The sequence below is a fragment of the Sus scrofa genome, chromosome 14 (genome assembly GCF_000003025.6).
Source record: "Sus scrofa isolate TJ Tabasco breed Duroc chromosome 14, Sscrofa11.1, whole genome shotgun sequence".
In the NCBI taxonomy this organism is placed as follows: domain Eukaryota; kingdom Metazoa; phylum Chordata; class Mammalia; order Artiodactyla; family Suidae; genus Sus; species Sus scrofa.
Genome location: NC_010456.5, coordinates 122612089 through 122636656, shown reverse-complemented (window position 1 = coordinate 122636656; position 24568 = coordinate 122612089). Strand labels below are relative to the sequence as shown.

Sequence of the window (24568 nt, the reverse complement as noted above, 5' to 3'; positions counted from 1 at the left end):
GGACTAGCTTGGGTCTGCTTCCTAAACTTAAAGATTTTTGGGAGTTCCCGTCGTGGCACAGTGGTTAACGAATCCGACTAGGAACCATGAGGTTGCGGGTTCAGTCCCTGCCCTTGCTCAGTGGGTTAAGGATCCGGCGTTGCCGTGAGCTGTGGTGTAGGTTGCAGACGCGGCTCGGATCCCACGTTGCTGTGGCTCTGGCGTAGGCCGGTGGCTACAGCTCCAATTCGACCCCTAGCCTGGGAACCTCCATATGCCGCGGGAGTGGCCCAAAGAAATAACAAAAAGACAAAAAGATTTTTGTTATCTTATCTTACTTTATTTTATTTTTGTTTTTAGGGCCGCACCCACAGCATATGGAAGTTCCCAGGCTAGGGGTCGAATCGGAGCTGCAGCTGCTGGCCTATAGCACAGTCACAGCAACGCCAGATCCTTTAACCCACTGAGCGGGGCCAGGGATCGGAACCCCCATCCTCATGGATACTAGTCAGGTTCGTTTCTGCTGAGCCACAACAGGGAATCCTAGAGACATTTTAGAACTGACTTTTTCCCACACTGGTTTGCCTGCTGTACTGAATTCTGCAAGTAATGGGCCCCAGGAAACCAGATTTTGACTTATTGCACCAAGTTGGTGTGGTCTTGGTGCAATAAGTCAAAATCCAGAGCCACAAGATGACTGGCTGGTTCCAGATCTCCAGTATGCCCATACCTACATCCCTGCGGTCCAACTGTGATCCCCACTCCCAGGTGAAAAGCACTTTGCACTGGAATCTCCACCTTGGAGGTGAGCTGTGTCCATGCCCATCACCTGTGCTCACCTGGCCTGCTTGGTCTCATCTCTCCCCATGGAGATCTTCACCCTCCTGCTTCCAGGAGGCCCCCTCTTGGGTGGTGCCCCACCAGGGCTGTGCTCTTTGGTTGGGGCTGGACAGGTGATGAGAAGCTGGGTGGACACTCCAGTTCTGTCCCTGGTTGATATTTTCCCCACCTCATTCCACCCAGAACATCTGTTCATATTGTTTATTGAGTGACCACAAGAGTTTGGATGACATCTTCCTGGCCATGGGACAAACTGGGAACTTGGCCAGCCTTTCAACTGGACTCTTCCCACGTTTTCCATTTTTTCTCTCTCTTCTGTTTTCTTTGTGCTCTTCTCCTGTCTTTTCTCTGCAACTTCAGACTCTCATGTGCCCTAATCCCCCTTTCACACCCCCATGACCCCCTGCTATGTATGACATCTCACCCAGGCCTACCCTTACCTGTAATTCCTCATCCAAAGTTACCCTTCCATCTACCTGAACAACCAAGACCTCTGCTACTCTAGGTTAGACATTAGGAAGAAAGCAAGCTGATCTAGCCTATGTTTGGGAATCACGTAGCTGCCTTTAAATTAGCCATGGCTGGTTTGCTAGCTCTATGACTTGAGATAAGATATTTAGGAGTTCTCATTGTGGCTCAGTGGTAAAGAACCTGACTAGTATCCATGAGGACATGGATTCGATCCCTGGCCTTGCTCAGTGGGTTAAGGATCTGGCGTTGCTGTGAACTGTGGTGTAGATCATAGACATAGCTTGGATCCCCAGTTACTGTGGCTGTGGTGTAGGCAGGTGGGCAGCTGCATCTCTGATTTGACCTATAACCTGGGAACTTCCATATGCTTCAGATGTGGCCCTAAAAAAGACAAAAAAAAAAAAAAAGACATTTAATCTTTCTGAGTCTTAAGTACAAATTTTTTAAATGCAGACAATAGTAACTATTTGTTGGCCTAATTGCCACTTTCTCTCTTCTTTTTTCTTTTTATCCCTTGAACTACACAATCTAGAAGCAAAGATTGAGTATGTAAGAGAAGAATAAAGCCTGTTTCGTGTGCGAAGAGCTCAAGTACAAAGAATATAGAACTTAATTCTGGCTTCATTTCTTGATTGGGTGACTTTTGGCAAGTTACCCCAAACTTGCTTATTCTTTATGAGCTCATCTTTAAAATGGCAATAAAAATAATGTCTCTTTCATCCCTGGGGTTGAGGGGAGGATTGCACAAGAGGGAATGGATGACAGTGCTTTATGTGTTGTGAAAATCTGTAATATTCTAACTTCTGGCTAGAGATACGGCCTTCAAAAGTAACTTCTCCCACCTGCTCAGCTTCCTTCTTATTTCCTTGCTATAAGATTGTGAGTCTGTGGATAAAAGGGAGTGGAGACTTGTACTTGAATGTCCATAGCAACATTATTTGTAACTGCAAAAAAAAAAAAAAAAAAAAAGTGGAAACAATTCAAATGTCCATCAAGGGATGAATGGGAAAAGATGGGAAAAGCAAATTGTGGTATATTCTTACAATGGAATATTTTTCAACAATAAAAGGGAATGAAGTGACCCTTGAAAACATTATGGCAAGTGAAAGAAGCCAGTCACAAAAGCCACAGAGCGTATCATTCCATTAATGTGAAATGTCCAGAATAGGCAAATCCATGAGAGAGGCAGTACATGGGTGGTTGCCAAGAGCTGGTGGAGGTGGGAATGGAGGGCAGGGGATGGGGAATGACTGCTAATGAGCAGTTTCTTTGGGGGGTGATGAAATGGTCTAAAACTGATGCTGTGCAACAGTGTGAATACGCTACAACCATGGAGTGACTTTAAATACTTTAAATGGGTAAATTGTATGGTACAGGAATTAGAGTTTCATGAGGCTGTTATATGTTGTTGTTGTTGTTTTAAGGAATAGAGCTACAATGCCGCTTTTCCTCTTTTTCCCCTAGCAGAATACCTGTAGGGAGTTCCCACGGGAAAGACGGGGCGGCACTTGGCCCTCTGACTTGACTCCGTTTCTTGTGCCTCAGTGCTGGTTTCTCCTTTGTTCCCTTCGGACAGGACCAAATTCCTCTGTGACAAGCCCCATTCGCTGCCCTGCTGTTGGGTGCATTGCACTGAGGTCTCTGATAAACGTGACGTTGAGGAACCCACCTTGATGCTTCTCCCAGTGATAGACGCAAAAGAGATATTGTTGAGTGAGTGGCTGGTGGGGACATTGGGGTAGGAGAAGGGGGATGACTGCTAGTCCGAGGGGGTTCCTGTTGGGGGGATGAAATGTCCTAAGATTGATTCTGCTGATGCTAAGTAGCAAAACTGTCCTCTTTGAGTTCTAATATATCAGTACCACTGAAGGGTTTGTTTACACTTTTTCAGGACCTTAAGAAACCCCATAGGGATCTGGCAGGGTTCTCCCATTTCATCCTTGCAGCAACTCAGTGAGGAAGGGGTTAAGTGGCCTGTTCAAAGCCATAGGGCTGGAGAGCTGGAGGGTCATTATTTACTCCCAGGCCTGCTTAGCACCCAGAATCCAACCTCCTTATGATACCTCTGCGGCTTGAGCACTGATAACATTGGAAGGGGAGGGTGATTGGGAAGGCTGAAGATTAGAGAAAAGTTCAAAGTCACTGCTAATTAAGGACCCCTTGGAAATGCACGAGAAGCATTTCCAAGATGTAAGAGTGAGTCGCTAGGGTCACAAGTCAATGAGTTGCACATCTGGTGTCATCTAGGCTCAGCCCTGGTGACCCAGGCCTGCTTCCCAGCTGCTGTGACAACTCCCTTGGCAATGCGGAAGCCTCAGGGTTGGGAGCTGGGGGTCACGTGATCGCTCAGGGTCCTCAGCTGCAGCCCCTGGGGCTGGGTGCCTCCACCCAGAAGGAGGCGTCAGGGCTCAGAGATTCTCTTCCCGCTCAGAAAATCCTGCCAGGCAAAGCCAAGAAGATACCAGCAGCAGCATCGTTAAATAACAATCCCTGAAATTCACTCCAGAAGCCTGGGTCTGCTTGTCCTTGGCGGTCAGAAGGAAGGCTGTGATTGGTCAGCTGAGCTTGTCCTAGAGGGCCTTATCTCTGGCTGGTTATTATTTGATTAAAGAGGCTTCCTCCTTCCGTGGTGTTTCAAAACTGTGCTGGAGAGTTTGCTGCTTCCCCAGGGACTCTTTCTGAGGTTACTCCCGAGCACCCAAAGTCCTTCCATCTCTGGCCTTACAAACAGGCAGGCAGAGGAGATTTTCATTCATCCCCTAGTCCCCTGCATGCAGGCTTGGGGCTGTTTGTTCCAGAGTCTCCATCTGCTGTGCTGATCAACTGCTTGGACATACTCAAGCAGCACAGAGTCAAGGATACAGGTATTTTAAACAATTTTCTTTGTGGGGGGGTTCCTAATTTTTTAGATGTTAATACATTAGAAGTGGGGGTGGGACGGAGGGCTGGGGGCAGCCAAGAGGAAAGGCAGAGAAGGTAGAGGAAGGAAGTGAAAGGAAAGAGAACTCATAATCTTGGAATTCTAGAAAAAGGCAAATGTTTGCAGCTGGAGAGAGCTGTGTGGCCATCTTGAGGTTGCATTCACATCTGGTGCATTTGTCCCCCCTCCATGAAATCCTTCTTGAGGTCGAGCTGACCATCCCCCCACCTTGTCATCCTTTTCCCTGGCTCAGAACTCCAAAGTCCTGAGAGAGTGTTGCAGACTTTATGAGAAATCCATTTGCTTTAGCCTGAAACATTGTCAAACTTGAATTTGCAGATGGGACACCAGCCTGGGAATTTCTCCTCGGTGGTACTAAGCCTTGTGATGTTGGCATCAGAGAAGGAAGAGTGGGGCTGAGCACCTTATTTATAAGAATGTGTTCCCCATGTTTTCTGGGGTCCGTGTTGATGTGCCCCGTCCATTCTCATTCTCATCATAATCCCACCTCAGTGGTGTTTTTGGAACTTGGCGGGGGTCGGGGGGGTGTAGGCAGGCAGAGCTTGATGTCCAAGGACTTCCTTGCTATGAATGAACACTGGGCTGCTTGTGGTGCCAGCAGAGACAGGACCACTTGGAATGAAGATGAAAGAGAGATGAAAGCATGGATTTTATCCTAATTGTTAGGTTTAGCTGAAGGGGGTTGAGGAGGGAGGGTATGATACAAAACCAAGGAAAACAGTCATTTTATTTTGGCATTAAGTGAAAAAAAAATACGTCTATGTATTGTGTTTATGCTATGCTTAAAACTGATTAAAACTGATTTTTCCATATGCATTTTAGGTTAGGGAATAGCCATGCCAACTGCTTTTCCTTTCTCTAATCTCGGTGGCTATCTTCATCTCCAGATGTTTCCCTCTGTGTGGTCTTAATTCTCAAATGTTCATAGCTGGGTTGTCTCTGCTTTGTTTGCTGAAGTGGGGTGCTCTCAAGGCTGGGTCCCACAAAGCTGCTCCACAGGATGGAAGGTTCTTCCTCCTGATAATATCTCGTGGTTTCTGGGGAATTTTCTCTACTGAGGCCCACTGGATTTTTTAAGTCTCTTCAGAGTAATTGGTCTGAGAAGTTCATCAAAGTGAGTCCCTTTCATAATTTTAAGGGAAATGCCTAGAGGTGGAGGACAAGCTTGGTACATAGTTATGCTTCTTGGATCTTGAGCTAGCACCTGACTTGTCAAGACCAGGCCCCTGCCTGGGGACACTGGCTCTGAGCTGCCCTCTGTTCTGGAGTGACCCCTCTTCCTCTCCTCCTCTCTCAGGGAGTGATCTTGGGGCATCTGGGCCTAGAACATCATGGCCCCAAAAGCCTGAGCCAAGGCTCCCAGCTTAAGGGACTCTCCCTAGTTTGCTAATCTTTGTTGGAAGAGTAGTGCAGCCCGAGGGGGAAGGGTCATTCAGATCCATTGCTGAAATTTGCTTTCTCCACTTGTTCTTTAAATTATCTAAGCCCCCAATGTCCTCATCTGTAAAATAGGTATAACACTTCTCTCATGAGGTTATTTTGTGAACAGAGACTCAGCTTTCAGTAACATCAGTGTGTGCTGACTGTGTGCAAAGCATAGGGACATAGTGAAGAATCCGTCAGAGAAGGCTTCCTACCCTTGTGGAGGTGATAGCCGAATTGGGTGGACATTAAAAAAAAAAAAAAAATCGGAGTTCCCGTCGTGGCGCAGTGGTTAATGAATCCGACTAGGAACCATGAGGTTGCGGGTTCGGTCCCTGCCCCTGCTCAGTGGGTTAACGATCCAGCGTTGCCATGAGCTGTGGTGTAGGTTGCAGACGCGGCTCGGATCCCGCGTTGCTGTGGCTCTGGCATAGGCCAGTGGCTACAGCTCCGATTCAAGCCCTAGCCTGGGAACCTCCATATGCCGCGGGAGCGGCCCAAGAAATAGCAAAAAGACAAAAAAAAAAAAAAAAAAAAAAAAAAAATCACACAAATAAATAGATCATCCCCATCTGTGATGAGAAACAGAACAAAGGACCTAATTTAGATAGGGGTGGGGGTGGGGAGGTAGCCAGGGCCTCTTTGATGAACCAGCAGCATGTGAGCACCTGACACACGGCTTCCACCAGAATGCAGTAGGTGCTCTGTATGACCTTGTTCAAGCCCTGAAATTCTCTGGACTCAGAGTCTGAGTATAAAGTGAGGGAGGCGTGGGGGATGGGCTGAAGGATGCCTAAGACTGAAGTGCTGATCTCTGGTGTTTTATGATTTCTTTTCTTTTCCTTTTTTTTTTTTTTTTTGGTCTTTTTGCCATTTCTTAGGCCGCTCTCGAGGCACATGGAGGTTCCCAGGCTAGGGGTCCAATCGGAGCTGTAGCTGCTGGCCTAAGCCAGAGCCACAGCAATGAGGTATCCAAGTCGCATCTGCAACCTACACCACAGCTCACGGCAATGCCGGATCCTTAACCCACTGAGCAAGGCTAGGGATTGAACCCACAACCTCATGGTTCCTAGTCGGATTTGTTAACCACTGCGCCACGATGGGAACTCCAGGCGTTTTATGATTTCTTGACCCATACAGGATAGATCCAGAGGAAACAGGGGCCTCCTGACTCCCTGTCCAGTGCTACCTACCCAGCTGCCTCCACTGCTGGAGAGGGGCTGGGTCCAAACATATTGGTCAAGTCCTCCTTCTAGAATCCCCTTTCTCTAGCCCCTCCTTCCTACTCCCAGCTGGAGCCCAGGACCCTCCCTCCCCTGAGGCGGTTTCTATCAGATGAAAATCCCTAAGCCCCTTCCTAGGGACGCTGGGTGTGGGGGGAGCAGATAACCAGTTCTCTGGGTCTTTCTCACCCAAGTTCCTACATGTCCTTCCCAGATGATGAACCCACCTGCGGTGGTCATCTCTGGTGGTGAAATCCCAAGCACAGGCAGGCTGGGAGGAAGGCAGGGAGCAGAGGGTTTGGGGCTGGGCCCCGTCTTCTCTGGCTGCCCCTGATTGTGCCCAAGGCTACCTGTTCCACCCCTCTGCCTCCCAGGAGCACCGTGTTCCTTCTGTGCTGCACACAGTGTCTTTTGTGAACCCTCTGGCTGGGACTTTCAGTGACAGCTCTTCTAAGGAGCTGGTTAGCATTTTCTCCAGACCCAGCCAGAAATTCTGGAAGGTAATGGGCAGGCTGAGCCTGCAGAGAGTGATAAAAGGGAATGATTAGTCTTGGGCTCCTAAAAGGACAGCATCCGCATCTTCAGTTCTCTCCCACCTTCCCTGTCGGGGAACCTGTGCTCATGACCTTCAGAGGCATCAATTCTCCCTCTGTCTCTTCTTCCTTACCTGGGGCCTCATTCTTTTGCCTTTGGCTGTCTGCCAGCTGATGCCCACCTGCTGCCTGCTGGCCACAGTAAGGTCAGGTAGGACCTCCCAGGGTCAGTGATGCCTGAAGGGAGCAGTCATGGTGGGAAGACGGCAGTGGGATTGATACCTCAAGGCACACAATTGTCTTTACCTGAACTCGGGATGTGAAAACCTCTGTTTGGTGGGAGAGTCATAGAGGATTCGATGTTGAGAAAGCAACAGAGATGTGATGCCATAAACAATATCCTAGACAAGACCATTTCCAAGATTTTGAATGGCAAGAGGTACCCCCAAGGCAAATTCTCCCCAACAGGTTGTAAGAGGAAAATGGCAGGATATTTTCAATGGGAGCAAATATTATTTGCTCACCGTTCAGTTCCCAGAACCCACAGCCTTGCTAATTCCACTAAAGTGGAACCCAGTTCTCCAACCACTGAGCAGCATTTCAGATGTTTAATGGGGCTCTTGGTTGCCACACTGAGCCAGCTAATGAAAAAGCTCAATCATCACTCCCAGGCTCCGAGTCCTCTCCCCTTCAGGTGCTCCCCTTGCCCCAGTGCACTTGCTGGGTAAGCGTGGCACTTGGCCTCCACCCAGTGCCTGGTGGGGCCGATGGGAAGTTTAGCTGAAGCTGGCTCTGTCTATTGGGCTTCAACCTCCTATCAGAAATCGGGTTGGCAGAAAAAAAATTCCACTCAAAATGAGTCTTGAAAAAAAGCCACATCCATTTCTCTATAGGCTGGACTGTCTCTGCAGGGAAGGGGTGCTTGTTGCGGAACTTAACCCTGGGGCTCCTGGTAACAGGGCTGGTGATGTTTTCCTTTTGAGTCAGTTCCAGAAAGTGACTATGACAAACAGGGGCCTGGGAAAATTGAAAACCCTGCTCAGAATTGGCAATGAGAAAACCAAGAGGATCAAGCAGCAAGCAGGCGGGAGGCTGGCTGCTCCCCACCCCCAGCCCTGCTCCTGCCCAGATAGCTGCAGAGACCATAAGAGTGGTTGGTCTTTACTCAGTGGTCCCTTGGTCTTCCAGGTGTGGCAGCAGTCCTGACCTCTACCAAGGTCCTCTGGGGGCACATTTTAATTATCTTGTGGGAGGATGCTCAAGTTGAGATTACCAGGTAGGATGGAGGTGGAACATCTTGCATGACACCAGCCAGAAACTGCCTGCATGATTAGACAATAGAAAATATGCCCTCTAGTCCTCAGATCATATGGGTTCTTGAAGCAGCACTGTGTGTCCCATGTGCTTTGCCATTGCTCCTTCATATACCCCCTTGCGACACTACCACATCTAATTAGCTCTGTGGCTGGGGGCAACAAGGTACAGTCACTGCTCTCAAGGTACTCAAAGTCCAGTGGAAGAGATGGGTAATTAAACAAGCAATGGACTGTAGCATCACAGCAGGGTGAGAGCCTCCATCAAACAGAGAGCTTATTCTCAGGGTAACTCCTGTCCCCTCAGTTCCAACTCCTCACCCCTCCCTGTCCTTGCCCTGGAGTATCTTCTCCATTCAATCTGGGTCTCAAACCTAATTCTTTTCCATGCAACTCCAGTAGCTGTTTACAGTACCCAGATTCCAGACTGCAGATGGGTGCTGGTCCATGAGGTTTTTCCAGTCTAGGGTGACGTGAGAACAGAAGGCAAAGTAGCAACTCTTTAAGATGCTACGGGTATTCAGTTTAAAAAACTTCCCCTTGTTCTAAGAGTCTGTTCTGTCTGTGTGTTGGGATGTTAAAACATTCTTTCTTTTGTTAAATGGTGGTGTTTGTAGATTGTACATTTCTGTTGAGTTTAATTTTAGTATTTTGACAGGGCAGAAGAAAACAGTGACAGCTCAAAGTCTGGGAAGCAGTGCTCAACAAGCAGCTCATCACTGAAATTAGCACCCACATCCAAACCCAAGCAGGAGCCCCTAGCGTGTCTTAGTATCTGATTTTCCAGTCTATTGCAGAGTGGCAGAGCTGCCATATTCAAATTCCACTCACTTCCCCAAGACACTTAGCTGCCTGTGCCAGCCAAGTCCTTAAATAGAAACTACTGTTTTCTTGGCGTCCCAGGCTCCTGTATGTTTAATGCCTTGAGTGTCCAATTTCTGGGCCAAACTCATGAAAATCTAAAGGGGAATTATCTGTCTCAGAAAGCAGCTGCAATGGAAATAAAAGCCATGAGTACTTGGTGTTATCAGAATGTTTAATTTTTCATTGAAATTTCAAGATAAAAGTCGATCTTGAGAATTGTGTTAACTGAGATCTCCAGCTCCCACTGAAATGCAGCACAGAGACTGCTGGAAAAGACACCAGTACCCCAGCTTGTGGGAGCCTTTTGGGGACCCCATGTCTACCTTCTTAGACAGGGAACTTTGTGGTCCAAGCATCTGCTCTGGTTAAATCAAGTCCCATATTACATCTGGTTACACTGCCATTCTAGGTATAATCCAAGGCATTGAATGTCCCCCATGAAGCTGGATGGAGAGAAGAAAATATCCACCAGGCAAACCAAATCCCAATGATACAAGTGGTAAAGTCCAAATTCTTGGGCTGCAGTCGAATGTTTCTGAGGTTGTTTAAAATGAATGTTTAGGAGTTCCCGTCGTGGCGCAGTGGTTAACGAATCCGACTAGGAACCATGAGGTTGCGGGTTCGGTCCCTGCCCTTGCTCAGTGGGTTAACGATCCGGTGTTGTCATGAGCTGTGGTGTAGGTTGCAGACGCGGCTCAGATCCCGCATTGCTGTGGCTCTGGCATAGGCCAGTGGCTACAGCTCCGATTCAACCCCTAGCCTGGGAACCTCCATATGCCGTGGGAGCGGCCCAAGAAATAGCAACAACAACAAAAAGACCAAAAAAAAAAAAAAAATTTAAAATGAATGTTTAAAAGTTGTTTAAAATGAATGAGTCATTCTAGGTTCAGCCACTTGGTTGTAAGGAGTGTTTTGTTTTACCCACTTGGCAATGTTGGCTTTGCTCTGTGATGCTGATTGCAAAGGAGACCCTCATGTTTGGACTGAGTACATCTTGAGGTCAAGGATATTCCTCATGTGTGAGGTTGGTGGACACTCTTCTCCTTCTGCCCATCTCTCCCCTGGGACCCAACATAGCTCTTGGCACAAAAGAGGCCCAGAAATTGTGGGTGGTGACAATGACCATGCAAATAACATCTAAAACATACTGTGTTTTAGACAGAATCAGTTTCTGGCAATTTCTACTTGATCTAATATGACCACTTAATCATTAATGTTTTTTGTTTTTATTTTTATGGCTGCACCCATGGCATGTGGAAGTTCTCTGGGCAGGGACCGAATCCACAGCTGCAGCAAAGCCAGATCCTTAACCCATTGTGCCAGGCCAGGGACAGAACCCATGCCTCCACAGAGACCCAAGCCACTGCAGTCAGATTCCTAACCCACTGTACCACAGCAGGAACTCCTTTAACGTTTTTAACTTGCCTATTTGATTTTTTAAAAGCTCTATTGAAGTATAGTGGATTTACAATGTTGTGCCTATTCAATCATCAAAAGAAAATTCTTTCTTTGACTTGATCATTGAGTTCGGTGTGTAACCCTAAGGAAAGGAAGGAGTGGGAGTCTGAAGCCAGTGGGCAGCAAGGGCCTCCGGGTGAGCAGTCTGTGTTCTGAGTCTTGGTCTCCTAGTTCCCTGGAACCTCCCTTTCCGGCTTATTCAGGGGATGAGCCAAAGTGAAGAGCAACAGTCTTGGTCCATTTGAACTTGTGCAGCTCTGTTTGGTTTGCCTGGGCCATTAAGCCAACAGTCTTTCCTTCCCGCTGAACCCATGCCTCTTGTGGCAGGCAGCCTTCTGGCTGGTCAGCCTTGAGTTCTGGCAAGAACCCTTGTAGCAGGCTCTAGGGGATGTTTTTCATCATGGATTTGCCGTCAACTGGTTGGTGATGTATCACCCTGGGCAAGTCTCTTTATCTCTCTGGGTCATGGTTTCCTTGTATGTCAAACATGTTGGATTAGATCAGAATTTCTCAGTCTTGGCCCCACTGACATGATGGGTCATATGTTTTTGATGTGAAGCTGTCCCATGCAGGGGAAGATGCTCGGCAGCATTCTGGCCTCTGCCCTCGAGATACCAGGATCCCTCCTCCCCTCTTTTGTGACAATAACAATCTCCAGGCATTTTCAAATATCTGCTGGGGAGTAAAATCACCCCCAGTTGAGAACTGTTGGATCAGATGATATTTAAGTTTGAGAAATCACATTAAGTGTTGTTAATTCAGAGTTCCCTGGTGGTCTAGCAGTTAAGGACATGGCATTGTCATTGCTGTGGCTTGGATTTGGTCCCTGGTCCCAGAACTTCTGCATGTAGTGGGTCAGCCAAAAAAAAAAAAAAATAGTCGTTACCTTACCCTATTCTCTTGCACTCCTACAATATGCTAGGCAATGTATTAGGTTTTACAGCCTAAATTTATTATTATTAATGGCTGCACCTGCAGCATATGGAAATTCCCAGGCTAGGGGGTCAAATGGAGCTGCAGCTGCCGGCCTACACCACAGCCACAGCAATGCCAGATGTGAACCACGTCTATGACCTACACCACAGCTCAAGGCAACAATGGATCCTTAAACCCACCAATCAAGGCCAGGGATCGAACCCACATCTTCATGGATATTTGATGAATTCTTAACCCGCTGAGTGACAATGGGAACTCCCTAAATATTTTTTATATTGTATTAAGAATTCTATTTTATAGGTATTCTATTCTATTTTATTAGATTAAGATGGTGTCTACACAGGCATTAAGGTAAAGAGTGAAAGAATGAGAATCCTCCTTTGTATTCTTACTAGCTTCATTCGTAAAACAGCAACTTCACCCATTGTTGTCAGGACTTAATTCTCAGTGCACATAAAATCACGAAGATCAGGAGTTCCCGTCATGGCGCAGTGGTTAACGAATCCGACTAGGAACCATGAGGTTGCGGGTTCGGTCCCTGCCCTTGCTCAGTGGGTTAAGGATCCGGCGTTGCCGTGAGATGTGGTGTAAGTTGCAGACGCAGCTAGCATCCTGTGTTGCTGTGGCTCTAGCGTAGGCCTGTGGCTACAGCTCCAACTAGACCCCTAGCCTGGGAACCTCCATATGCCGTGGAAGCGGCCCAAAGAAATAGCAAAAAGACAAAAAGAAAAAAAAATCATGAAGATCATAGTAGACAATCAGTGAATTAAACTCATTCCCCTTTTCTCTCCTCCACCCCCTGAGAGAATCCAATCTGCAGAAACCAGTAACTTTGCTGGCCTGGTTCTACTATTTCTGGGAAGCTACCCTCATCCCACCACGTGCCTCAACCCCCTTCCCAGTCAGGCCAACACTGACACGTCATCTCAGAAGCAAATCCTCAACTGTTTGTTTCAAGGAGAGCCCCGACTCTCTGTATCCCCAGATCATTGACTTGGTCCATCCTTAAGGGGATTTCTTCTCCCCAGCAAAGACAAAGATTCTGCAACAAACAGAGATTTACAGATGCCATTGTTTCCTGCTGGCTTGAGCACAGCAGTGACAATAAGGAATTCAAGATGGGAGTTCCCTTGTGGTTAAAGATCCAGCATTGTCACTGCTGTGGCTTGGGTTGCTGCTGTGTTGTGGGTTCAATCCCTGGCTGCATGCTACCAGCATGGCCAAAAAAAAAAAAAAAAAAAAAAAAAGATTATGGAATTGAGAGAACTACTTTATTTGTTTATCAGCACTGCTCCTCCTGAGGCATCAGTTTGGCTGTGGCTTTTATCATCTCTCCTGCATTCTAAGTATCTCAAGGCAAAGACCATGTGTTGAACATCCGTGGCAGGTCCTGCACGATCCCCTCCAGGAAAAGCATCTTGTTAGTTTACAGCCTGACCCAGGAAGAGGCGTCAGAGTGAAGTAATAAAAAAGTCAGGCAAGGGAACTGAATCTGCATTTTCCTCTCCAGTCACATGCTGACCAGAGGCTACAGGGCTCATGAACACAGTGTAGTTCTCAGAAGAAGAAAAAGAAAAAAAAAAAAAAAAAAAAAAAAGGTCAGCCTCAAATCCCAGCTCTGCTGCTTCCTCTCCAACTGACCTGGGGAAATTTGTTACCTCCCTGAACCTCAGCTGCCATTTCTGTGAATCTGCAAATCACAAGTCTTCCTCCTCACAGGGAGGTTGTGAGAACTAAATATTAGATCACATGGAAAGAATATGGCACAATTCTTAAATACAGAGTGTTCAATAGAAATCATTATTCATTGATAATATAAACTATCTTAAATACTAACTAATAGCAACAGTAAATTCGGTAGATGTTAAACAGTAAACAAAAAAATGGACATCTGTGTAGATGAAAAGGTGTGAAATTGACTCATTGTGTTGCTGATAAGAAAACAGGCTCAGGGTGGCTCAGTGGTAGCAAACTTGACTAGTATCCATGAGGACGCGGGTTCGATTCCTGCCCCACTCAGAGGGTTAAGGATCCAGCATTGCCATGAACTGCAGTGTAGATCACAGATGCAGCTTGGATCTGGTGTTGCTGTGGCCGTGGCTAGGCTGGCGGCTGCAACTCTGATTTGATCCCTAGCCTGGGAATTTATATGCTGTGGGTGTGGCCCTAAAAAGGAAAGAAAAAAAAAGTCAGGCTCAGAAAAACAAAGCAAGTGGGGAGGAGAACTCAGGACATCACTGCTGAATAATGCAGAGCATCTTGCATCCCTGGATTCCCCTCCAGATGCTGGTTCTACCATGCGCGGCTGCCTTCCTGTGTTAGAGGGAAACAAATGCTGAACAATACTCATTAAAAATGGTATGGCAGACTTTACTGGGGACCATGGTGATAAGCATAAGGACCACTGCAATGGGGCTTTACAGTAGGTGAGAGAGATTGAGCTCAATTCCAAGTACAGCATGGCAAGTGGTGGTTTACAGCTCAGGAGCAGGTTGGGGGTCAGTGGATGGAAACTTACTAAGAAGAAACATCATGGGGGAGGGGGATTCTGGGTAAACCGACCTAGCAGGATTCTTGGCTGAAGACAGGCGGGGATGTCAGTCATTACCCAGGGCAAGGCAGAAGATAAGAAACCAATCAGATACTGAAGGTGGGGATTCTGGTTAAACTGACTTAGCAGGGTTCTTAAAAACTGAATGTTACAGAAAAACACACACAGAGGCTCAGAGAAGGTTCAGGAACCTAAGGTCTGCATCTTTGCACCTGCTGTTAATAGAATCAATGTAATTTCCCAACAATTCTTGGTCGACTTGTTTCTTTTAAGGGTTCATTGATCAACATTATCCTTCACCTACTGCCTGGATAATGATTAAAAATATCCACTCTAGGAGTTCCTGTTGTGGCTCAGCGGAAACGAATCCAAGTAGGAACCATGAGGTTGAGGGTTTGATCCCTGGCATCGCTCAGTGGGTTAAGGATCCGGCGTTGCTGTGAGCTGTGGTGTAGGTCACAGATGCGGCTTGATCTGGTGTTGCTATGGCTCCGGGTAGGCTGGCACCAACAGCTCTGATTAGATCTCTAGCCTGGGAACCTCCATATGCCGCAGGTTTGGCCCTAAAAGCATGAAAGACAAAAAAAAAAGAAAATCCATTCTAAATATGGGGAAAAACAAACAACAAACACTATTTGAAGCCCACGTTTAGAAAATTGCACACAGATTGAGGAAAATGGACCTACTGGTTTAAGAACCTTGTGCTATTTCCAGTGGGATACTTTCTTAAGGGTAAGAGAGAAATGAGTATTTTGTCTACTGTGTTTCTGTGCTCCAGAGCTGAGACTAAAACAGAGTGTGGAGAGAGGTCTGCTCCCCTGCCACCCCTCAAAGGCTGCAGCCCACACCAGCCTCTGCTCATGCACAGCCAAGCATGATAGAAAGTACACTTGTTCCTTCCTTCCACCTTCTCAAAGTTCAGCCCTTCCCTTGCAGCCCAATCTGAAGGGACTGGTGAGTTGATCTTTTGCTTTAAGGCTGATATTCAGTCTCAAGAGCCACTCTGATTGAATAACTGGGCACAAACATATTCACCTTCCCAGGGAGGCTGTGAGAAATTTCTCTGGGCTGGCTCTGGCCTGTGAAGTACAGCCTGTCTTTCGCTTCTTGCCAATGAACTCATACATTGGCTTGAGAAGAAAAGACTGCCATTTCCAGGCTCAGGGGTTGAGAGAGGACGTTTTAATAGAATGCCTTGGGACACCTTGTTGTTCAATACTGGTTCTCTTGGGTCTGCTTGGGATAGAGGTTATGGGGTCTGTTCCAGTGCTGGCAGGTGAAATCACATATGATTACAATATGAATGGAACCTTGGTTCAAATAGAAGACCTTGTCGGAATTAAACTTTCCCATCACCTTCAGTGGCTATTCTAATTCAATCGAGAAGTGGAATCAGTAGACTCTTAACTCCTACCAGAATTCTATCACCTATTTTGCCTTTTTAAACCTAGTTTATCCACCTGCCCTCTTTCTTATTTGAAGAGCATACATTTTAATGCTTTTCTTTTACTCCCCTCTTCTTTGGTTTAACCCTCTTTTAGCAAAGTCTAGATAGAATGATGACATACAGGAGGGATCTGCAAATTATGGCCGCTGGGCCAAATCCTGCCCACCCCTTGTAAATAGAGTTGTGTTGGCACACTGCCACATCCCTTTGTTGATGCATTGTCATGGCTTCTTTCTACAACAGAGCTGAGTATTTGCAACAGAGACCATATGGCTCCCAAAGTCTTTAACATTTACTACCTGGTCCTTTACAGAAAAATAAGTGTGCTGATTCCTGATTTAAGAGTGTGAGTGTTGGAGACAAACATACCTTGGTTCAGATCAGGTCTTGGTCACTTGGCAGCTTTGACATTAGAAAAGCCACACAACCCCTCTGAAACCTAACCTGTGCCGTGGGGATAAGAGAGAGATACCTAGCTTGGACGGTGGCTGTGAGAACTCTGTGAGATGGTATTTGTAAAAATTTGCAGCCCTGTGCCTGGCACAGAGGAAAAGCTCAGTAAGTGTCACTATTATGATGATCATCCATTCCTTTATCCAACAAATGTATATCTAGTGCTTCTGTGTGCTAAGAAGACTTGGGGTGGTGGGGGCGGTGGGGAGGGTACAGCAGAGGTCAAGACAGAGGATCCCGGCTTGTATGGTGCTCACATTCTAATGGAAAGACAGACAGTAAGAAGAAAACAGATCAAGAGGTTTTTTTTCAGAGAGTGACAAGTGCTATAAATAATACAGGATAATATGGAGGAAAGTGACAAGGCAGGGGACAGAAAGTTGCCAGCTGAACTAAGACCTAAACATCAGAATGAGAATGAGTCAGCCATGAAAATATCTAGAGAAGGAATGTTCCTGGCAGAGGCAACAATAAATACAGAAGCCCTGAGCCAGGGATGAACTTGGGATAGTCCAAGAACAAAGAGATGGCCTTGGGACTGGGGCAAGGTGAGATGGGGAGATGGGAGGGGATGAAGGAACAAAGGTGAGCAGAGGTAAGCTTGTCACTCATTGCATACAATGAGAAGATGTTTGGATTTATTTATTTATTTATTTATTTTTATTTTTGTCTTTTTAGGGGTCCACCTGCGGCATATGGAAGTTCTCAGGCTAGGGGTTGAATCGGAACTGCAGCTGCCAGCCTACACCACAGCTCACAGCAATGCCAGGTCCTTAACCCACTGAGAGAGGCCAGGGATCGAACCCTGGTCCTCCTGGATACTAATCAGATTTGTTACTGCTGAGCCACAATGGGAACTCCCAGATGTTTGGCTTTTAGAGGCAGAGGTGCAATCTGAGACCATAATGGGGCAGAAATGTAACCAGGTCCTTGGCCTCATTCTATGACCTTTGCTGTAAATATATTATTCTTCCTCTTTGGTCCTGGTGTTTGTCACTTGGAAACAGGAGAAGAGTAGGGGCCCTAGTGAGCCCCAGTCAAAGTGGCAAGCCCATCACACCGCCTGCTGGAGACATGGTCCTCACTTGTGCTTTTCGCCTTTCAGTACCCCTGACTCACCAAAAAGATCTGGCTGATGCCATTAACTCTTTGAAATTGCTCCTTATCATGAGACTTTAATGCTTCTCCAGTTGGAGCACTTAAGGTAAAAATCAGTCAATGTAATCTTAAAACCCCCTAATAAATTTCCCCGAAACCTAAGACAACCAGATAATCATTTTGTCCCTCGGGGTCACTCCACATTCACAGCTCAGTTCTCCTAGTTAGCATTTCTTTTCTGTCTGAGTCACTGAATGGGTGTGAAGAGCCCCAGTGATAATATTTTACCTGTTTGAGCTTTGAAAGAAAGCTTTAGATACAACTGGTTACTCAAACTGCCTCCAGAGCCACTGGTAAGTACTTTCCAGTTGCAAACATGGCTGCAGGCTTGGCACACTTAAAGATGGAAGCGTGGCTTGGCACACTTAAAGATGGAAGCGTGGCTTGGCACACTTAAAGGTAAAAGCGTACGTTGTTTACCAACCTTGATCCTTTTGGGGGGACTCCTCCTCCTCTTGTTCTCCTCTTCATTTCCTTCTTCGTCATCTTCATCCTCATCAAACCCTTCATTCATCAAAACCCCTAACAGTCATTAATACTTCTTTACAATGGGCAAGTATGTGTTTCTATCTCCTTTTGTTTCAGACATTGTTAAGAACAAGATCCAAAGGTAGCTCTTTTCTAAGCCATGCTTTCAAACATTGATTCTTAATCTGGGGTCCATGAATGACCCTAGAGAGGTGTTATGAACCCCCCATGAAAGGGAATGCGAACTTTTATATGTACATTTTTTCTTGGGAGAGAGTCTGGAGATTCATCAGACTTTCAGACGGTGCCCTGATTCCCAAAATCAGGAGCTACTGCTTTGAAGACTACTGATTCAATCCACAGGTTGTTATCAAAGGAAAACTCCAGAAATTTTCTAACTGGAAAAGAAAAATGTGTTGGGTTGGAGCCAGAGAAGCCTGTGATTCTCAAAGACCCGGTTTTCACAGTTATGACCTGGGAAAGCAAGTGGGATTATAATTGGGTCAGAGGCAGCTTCCCTTTTAGAGGACTACACATTTTCCTAGGAATCCTTATCATGGCTACAAACACCATACAGTTCCCACTGTACACCCGAACTGTCCCAGTGCCCCACACAGTTTAACTCTTAATCCTCCCATCAACACTATAAAGTACATACTATTATCAGTCTTGTTTTACTGACTAAGAGAAATGAGGCACACACAGATTAAAACCATAGATTGAGTTTCCATTCAACATTCCAAGACCCTTCACAGCTCTGGATAGTGTAGTTTGTCCAGCTGTAATGAATGGTTCAGAATAATTATCATTTTGGATGTATATGCATGGCGGCCACGTTGTGAAGTACATGCCTAATTAAGAACAGGATTCCTATATGTGCCACCTCTGGTTTTAGGAATAAGAACAGATTGTAGGTCACATGCAGAGGTGAGCCAGCTGACTAGTCTGCTTCGTTTGAATCTGGCAAAGTGTCACTGTGATTCATAAAATGAGGTTACTACTCAAGTAGATAATTTTATTATCATAACATTGTCGTCACTAACAAATTCACACTGTGTACATGAGGCATGCCAATAGCCCTGTAGAGCCTAAAGTCAACTAAGACTTGTCTCTGGGAGGCTAAAAGTTCATTCATTCCAGGAGATGATCAATGGATAGGACTTTAGATTTAATTCACCCTTTACCTAGATTATATTTATTTAAGAGTTAATGAGTAGGTTATCTAGAAATTTAGATAGACTATTCTCTAAGAAAACTGCTGATCAATAATCTATAGAAAAAAACAACATTGTGGAAATTAAGATTTGTTTAATCCTACTGTAGGCTAGAGTGGTTACTAGGAATTTTACAATTCATGTTATTATGTTGGCTAAATTTACATATAGAGGCAAAATACGTAACTCTGGGAAAAGTAACTGGAAAATAATTTGCTAAAGAGAGAAAGGTTTTGCCATTCTCTTAGCAGAACTGGATACGCACCCGGAATAGGCAAGGGGTAAGTCACCCTAAGTGGAGGGTCCGGCTCAATGCCCCACCCAGTGGGCAGAATAATAAAGCGGGGCTGGGAGAGAGGATTATATCCTGAGACCTTCAGTTATGGAAAACCTATTCTCTAATATCTTACTTTCATGTTGGAGGTCATCCTTGCAATATGTATCAAATTTTATTTTTATTTTATTTTATTCTATTTTATTTTATTTTATTTTATTTTATTTATTTGCTTTTTAGGGCTGTACTCATGGCATATGGAAATTCCCAGGCTAGGGGTTGAATCAGAGCTACAGCTGCTGGCATACACCATAGCCACAGCAATGCAAGATCTGAGCCATGTCTGTGACCTACACCACAGCTCACGCAATGCCAGATCCTTAATCCACTGAGTGAGGCCAGGGAGCAAACCCACAACCTCATGGTTCCTAGTTGGATCCGTTTCTGCTGTGCCACCACAGGAACTCCACATTTCAAATATTTCATCGAATAGTATGATGATGACCATCAAAAAATATTTGATTAACACCACAGCCAGTTGCATTATGCATATTCAAGTTTCACTTTATACCAGGTAATTTAGATAATTGGAACCTGGATTGCTTACACTCTTTGTTTTGGAAAACTTTTCTTTTGGGAAATCTCTAAGGTAAAAACCAAAGACAGTTAGAAGGAGTAAGGTTAAAACACCCAGGAGAAAAACTTTTCCAAAAGAAGATCTTAGAGCTCCTATGTCCCCAAAGTAATGAAAGTAAATGAATTTAAAAGTTTTCTAAAAATGAGCCTTAGCTGAACTTTGATTGATCTTCCTTCCAATGAAACTTAGTAAGTTTCTAACTTACTTTGAACTCATTAGAAAAAGAATAAATGTAAAGTAGTTCTGCTTCTCCTTATCCTCTTCATGAAGAAAAAAAAAATTCCTTTTGTCCAAGACTGATTCTGAAGACGAAAAATACAAATAAGTCTGTCTCCAAGCCATGTCTAGCTTCCCCTTTCAAGTATTTTCAAATTCCTTCCTTCAAAGCACATGTGTGCTTTGCATTGTTCTCATTTGTGCCCTTCTTATCCGTGGTGGACCACCCAGCACTGTTGCTGGTTATCCCCGGGGAACTGGGCCTCTGCACTTGGTTGTGCTGGCCTGGACTCAGGAAGTGGGGGAGGGAGAGGAATGTGCTGTTGGCTTCCTACTTCTCTATCAAGATTGGATATGTGCCCTTCCTAAGACCCGTGAGTCCTAAGCCCCCAAAACTCTAGGTTCATATGTGCCTCCCTGAATACTTCTGTTCCTAGATCCCTCCTTGTTCAGGACTCTTGACAGTTGTAACAGCCATTCACACTTTTCTTTATTCATTGTTAATTAATCATGTCTTTAAACATTTGACAAATAGATGGTAAGCATCTGCTTTGTGCAAGGCTCTGTTAGGTGCCAGGGATCCAAAGGAAGGGAATGAGGAAAGTTAAGAATGACATTTGAGAGGGAGAGGTGGATCTTAAATGGCTAATTCTACAATTAAGTATTCAATTATAATTGTGATAATCCCCTGGGGAAGAAACATATGACAAGGGCCCTGCCCTAGTCTGAGGGTCAGAACATTTTTTATGAGGAGGAGAGATTTGAGCTGTGTTAAGAAGTATGAGTTAGAGAGAAAAGAAGTTTATGGGAGAGACCACTATGGGCAGAGAGGCAGTTTGTGCAGGGAAAGATCAGAGTCCATCTTCTTGGGGGACTGAAAGAAAGCCAAGCTGACTGAAGTTGGAGAGAGAGAGCAAGTGGGAGGAAGTGAGGAGGGTGAGATTAACAAGGGTGGAAGTGCCAGGCATTGGAGGTTCTCAAAACTATGAAGAGTAATTGAAAAGGTTTTACTCAGTTGGAGTGAGGACCAGGCAGAGAAATGAAGGTGCTTGACATCATCAGTCTTGCATTTTCCAATGTTCTTCCTGGCTGATGCGTGGAATGTCTGGGAGGGAGGTGGGTGGAAAGCAGACACAAGGGTCCAGGTAGGAAGTGGTTAGGCCTCCCAGGGAAGATGGTGGTGTACCAGGAATTAGATGGTTCAAGTAGAGAGGAAGATAAAAGGATGATGAATTTAGAGCTCTTTAGAAGGTAAAATTACTAGGAGTGAGAATTGTATTGGATGTGAGAAGAAGTTAAGAATGACTCCTAGGTTCCTGCTAAGGACTCTCATTCCTAGGAGTGAGGAATGAGAATCCAAGGGGGCCTTGAGCCAGCAAAAGATGCCATGAAAAAATATCCAGGTGGGTAGAAAGAAATCCAGCAGGACATGGGGTAGTGAAAGCCAAGAAAGGCTTATACCCAGAGCTTGAACTTGCTTAGCAAACCATCAGTACCCAATGATCTGACATCAGGCTATATAAGAGCAGAAAGATCCTGGTTAAGTCCAGGCACACACAATCCAGCCCATAGCAGGACACCTCTCCAGAAGATAAGATGCTTTGTTTATAATCAGCGTCTCAGCTCCACAAAGCCTCTGGGACAATACGTTCCAAGAACCAATAGTGGTTTTCAGAGAAGTGGTCTTAAGCAATATTCTGGAACAAAACATTTTCCTAAAAGACATGTTATCTTCAGAGATGCAATTCTAGGTACAACAAAGGCAAATATTTATGTTGTCATATTAGGGTAGTCTGGCCTGTTAGACTACCCTTCATTCCAAATTGGAGCCTTTGCTTTATCCAGCCCAATGAGAAGGTTCCCTGAAGTTATTCCGATAGTTATTAGGGTTGTTCCTAAATGTTTACTTACCTGTTTGGAGCATGGGCGGCATGATATTTCTTCACTTTCTTGCTCTATATGATGCTTTCACTAATGAAGTGGGAACAGAAGTGATGCAAATTAAGAGCCAGTATGTGGTTTACTGCACTCTCTGGTCCCAGCCTCCATAATCAAGGATGCATGTGTCCAGATGCAGCCTCCCTTGGTCACCTTTATGAGTGGAGCCCCTATAATAACCTTCAGTTTCCATGTAGCACAGGCAAATAAACTTTGTCTTAAGATTTATTTGTTACTCAGTCATCACCTAGCCCATCCTGACTGATACAGAGACATTCTTTCCAGCACAAAATAACCTTCATGGTTTATACAAGTTCCAAATATTTGAGAACAAATTCTTTGCCAGAATTCAAGGTCAAAGGAATAGGTTCTCCCTTTTGTCTCTAGAGTCTCTGAAAGAGGAGGCTAACAACAATCATATTAATAGTTACTATCCAGTAAATCTTACCATGGGAGGGTACTGGGCTAGTTATCTTGTATATGTTATTTCATTTACCTCAAAGTCAGTAAGGGAACACTAGCAAATGTACTTTTATTATTATTATTTTTTATTTAGCAAATGCGCTTTTAATTTTCTTTTCCTGCTGTACAGCATGGGTACCAAGTTACACTTATATGTATACATTTTTTTTCCTCCATTGTGATATAAGTATCTAGACATCTCAGTGCTACACAGCAGAATCTTATTGTAAATCCATTCTAAGAGCAATAGTTTGCATCCAATAACCCCACACTCTGGATCCCTCCCACTCTCTCTCTCTCCCCCTGGGCAGCCACAAGTCCATTCTCCAAGTCCATGATTTTCTTTTCTGTGGAAAGTTTCATTTGTGCTGTATATTAGATTCCAGTTCTAAGTGATATCAAATGGTATTTGTCTTTGTCTTTCTGACTTATTTCACTCAGTATGAGAGTCTCTAGTTCCATCCATGTTGCTGCAAATGGCATTATGTCATTCTTTTTTATGGCTGAGTAGTATTCCATTGTGTATATATACCACATCTTCCGAATCCAATCATCTGTTGATGGACATTTGGGTTGTTTCCATGTCCTGGCTATTGTGAATAGTGCTGCAATGAACATGCGGGTGCATGTGTCTCTTTTAAGTAGAGCTTTGTCCGGATAGATGCCCAAGAGTGGGATTGCGGGGTCATATGGAAGTTCTATGTATAGATTTCTAAGGTATCTCTAGACTGTTCTCCATAGTGGCTGTACCAGTTTGCATTCCCACCAACAGTGCAGGAGGGTTCCCTTTTCTCCACAGCCCCTCCAGCACTTGTTATTTGTGGATTTATTAATGATGGCCATTGTGACTGGTGTGAGGTGGTATCTCATGGTAGTTTTGATTTGCATTTCTCTTACAATCAGAGATGTTGAGCATTTTTTCATGTGCTTGTTGGCCGTCTGTATATCTTCCTTAAAGAACAGTCTATTCAGGTCGTTTGCCCATTTTTCCATTGGGTGATTGGCTTTTTTGCTGTTGGGTTGTATAAATTGCTTGTATATTCTAGAGATTAAGCCCTTGTCAATTGCATCGTTTGAAACTATTTTCTCCCATTCTGTGCAAATGCACTTTTAAAATGAGAGAATTGGGGCTCAGAGAGGTTAAATGATTTCTCCAGGGTCACATAGCTGGTAAGTGGCAAAACCGTGATTGGGACACAAGTTGTCTGGCTGCAAAGTCCTTACACAGCTTTCAGACAGGCTGCTGGAAGGACTCAGAGTGTCACTGATGTCCAAACTAGCAGCAGCTCAGTTCTTTTATTTATTTTAAAAATTTATTTTATTTATTTTTTTCTTTTTAGGGCCCCACCTGCGGCATATGGGAGTTCCCAGGTTTGGGGTCGAATCAGAGCTACAGCTGGGATCCGAGGTGCATCTGTGACCTATACCACAGCTCACAGTAACACCGTATCCTTAACCCACTGAGAGAGGCCAGGGATCGAATCTGCATCCTCACAGAGACAATGTCAGATCCTTAACCTGCTGAGTCACATTGGGAACTCCTAGCAGTTCAGTCCTTAAGCCAACCCCCTCTGAGTATCACTACCCTCAGCTCCCTCATGGAAGGGGGTGTAACATGAAGCTTTGCTTTTCAGATGTGGTGTCTGGTGGTCCAAGCCTAACTCCCAGGCTCTCACCTATGCTGGCTGAATAATGTCTCAGTTATATGATTGGGCCCTAGAACCAGAGGGATCTGAGTGGAAATCAGGGTTCTCCCAAAATCAGGGTTCT

The 24568-nt window shown here is 45.2% G+C and overlaps 1 long non-coding RNA gene across 1 annotated transcript in view; it reads left to right on the top strand.

Annotated features, from left to right (window-relative positions):
- Nucleotides 3713-24568, top strand: part of LOC110255180 — a 35951-nt gene continuing 15095 nt past the window's right edge. The window contains exon 1 of the long non-coding RNA XR_002338676.1: nucleotides 3713-4154. This is a non-coding gene — a long non-coding RNA (uncharacterized LOC110255180). The remainder of the gene's footprint in view (nucleotides 4155-24568) is intronic.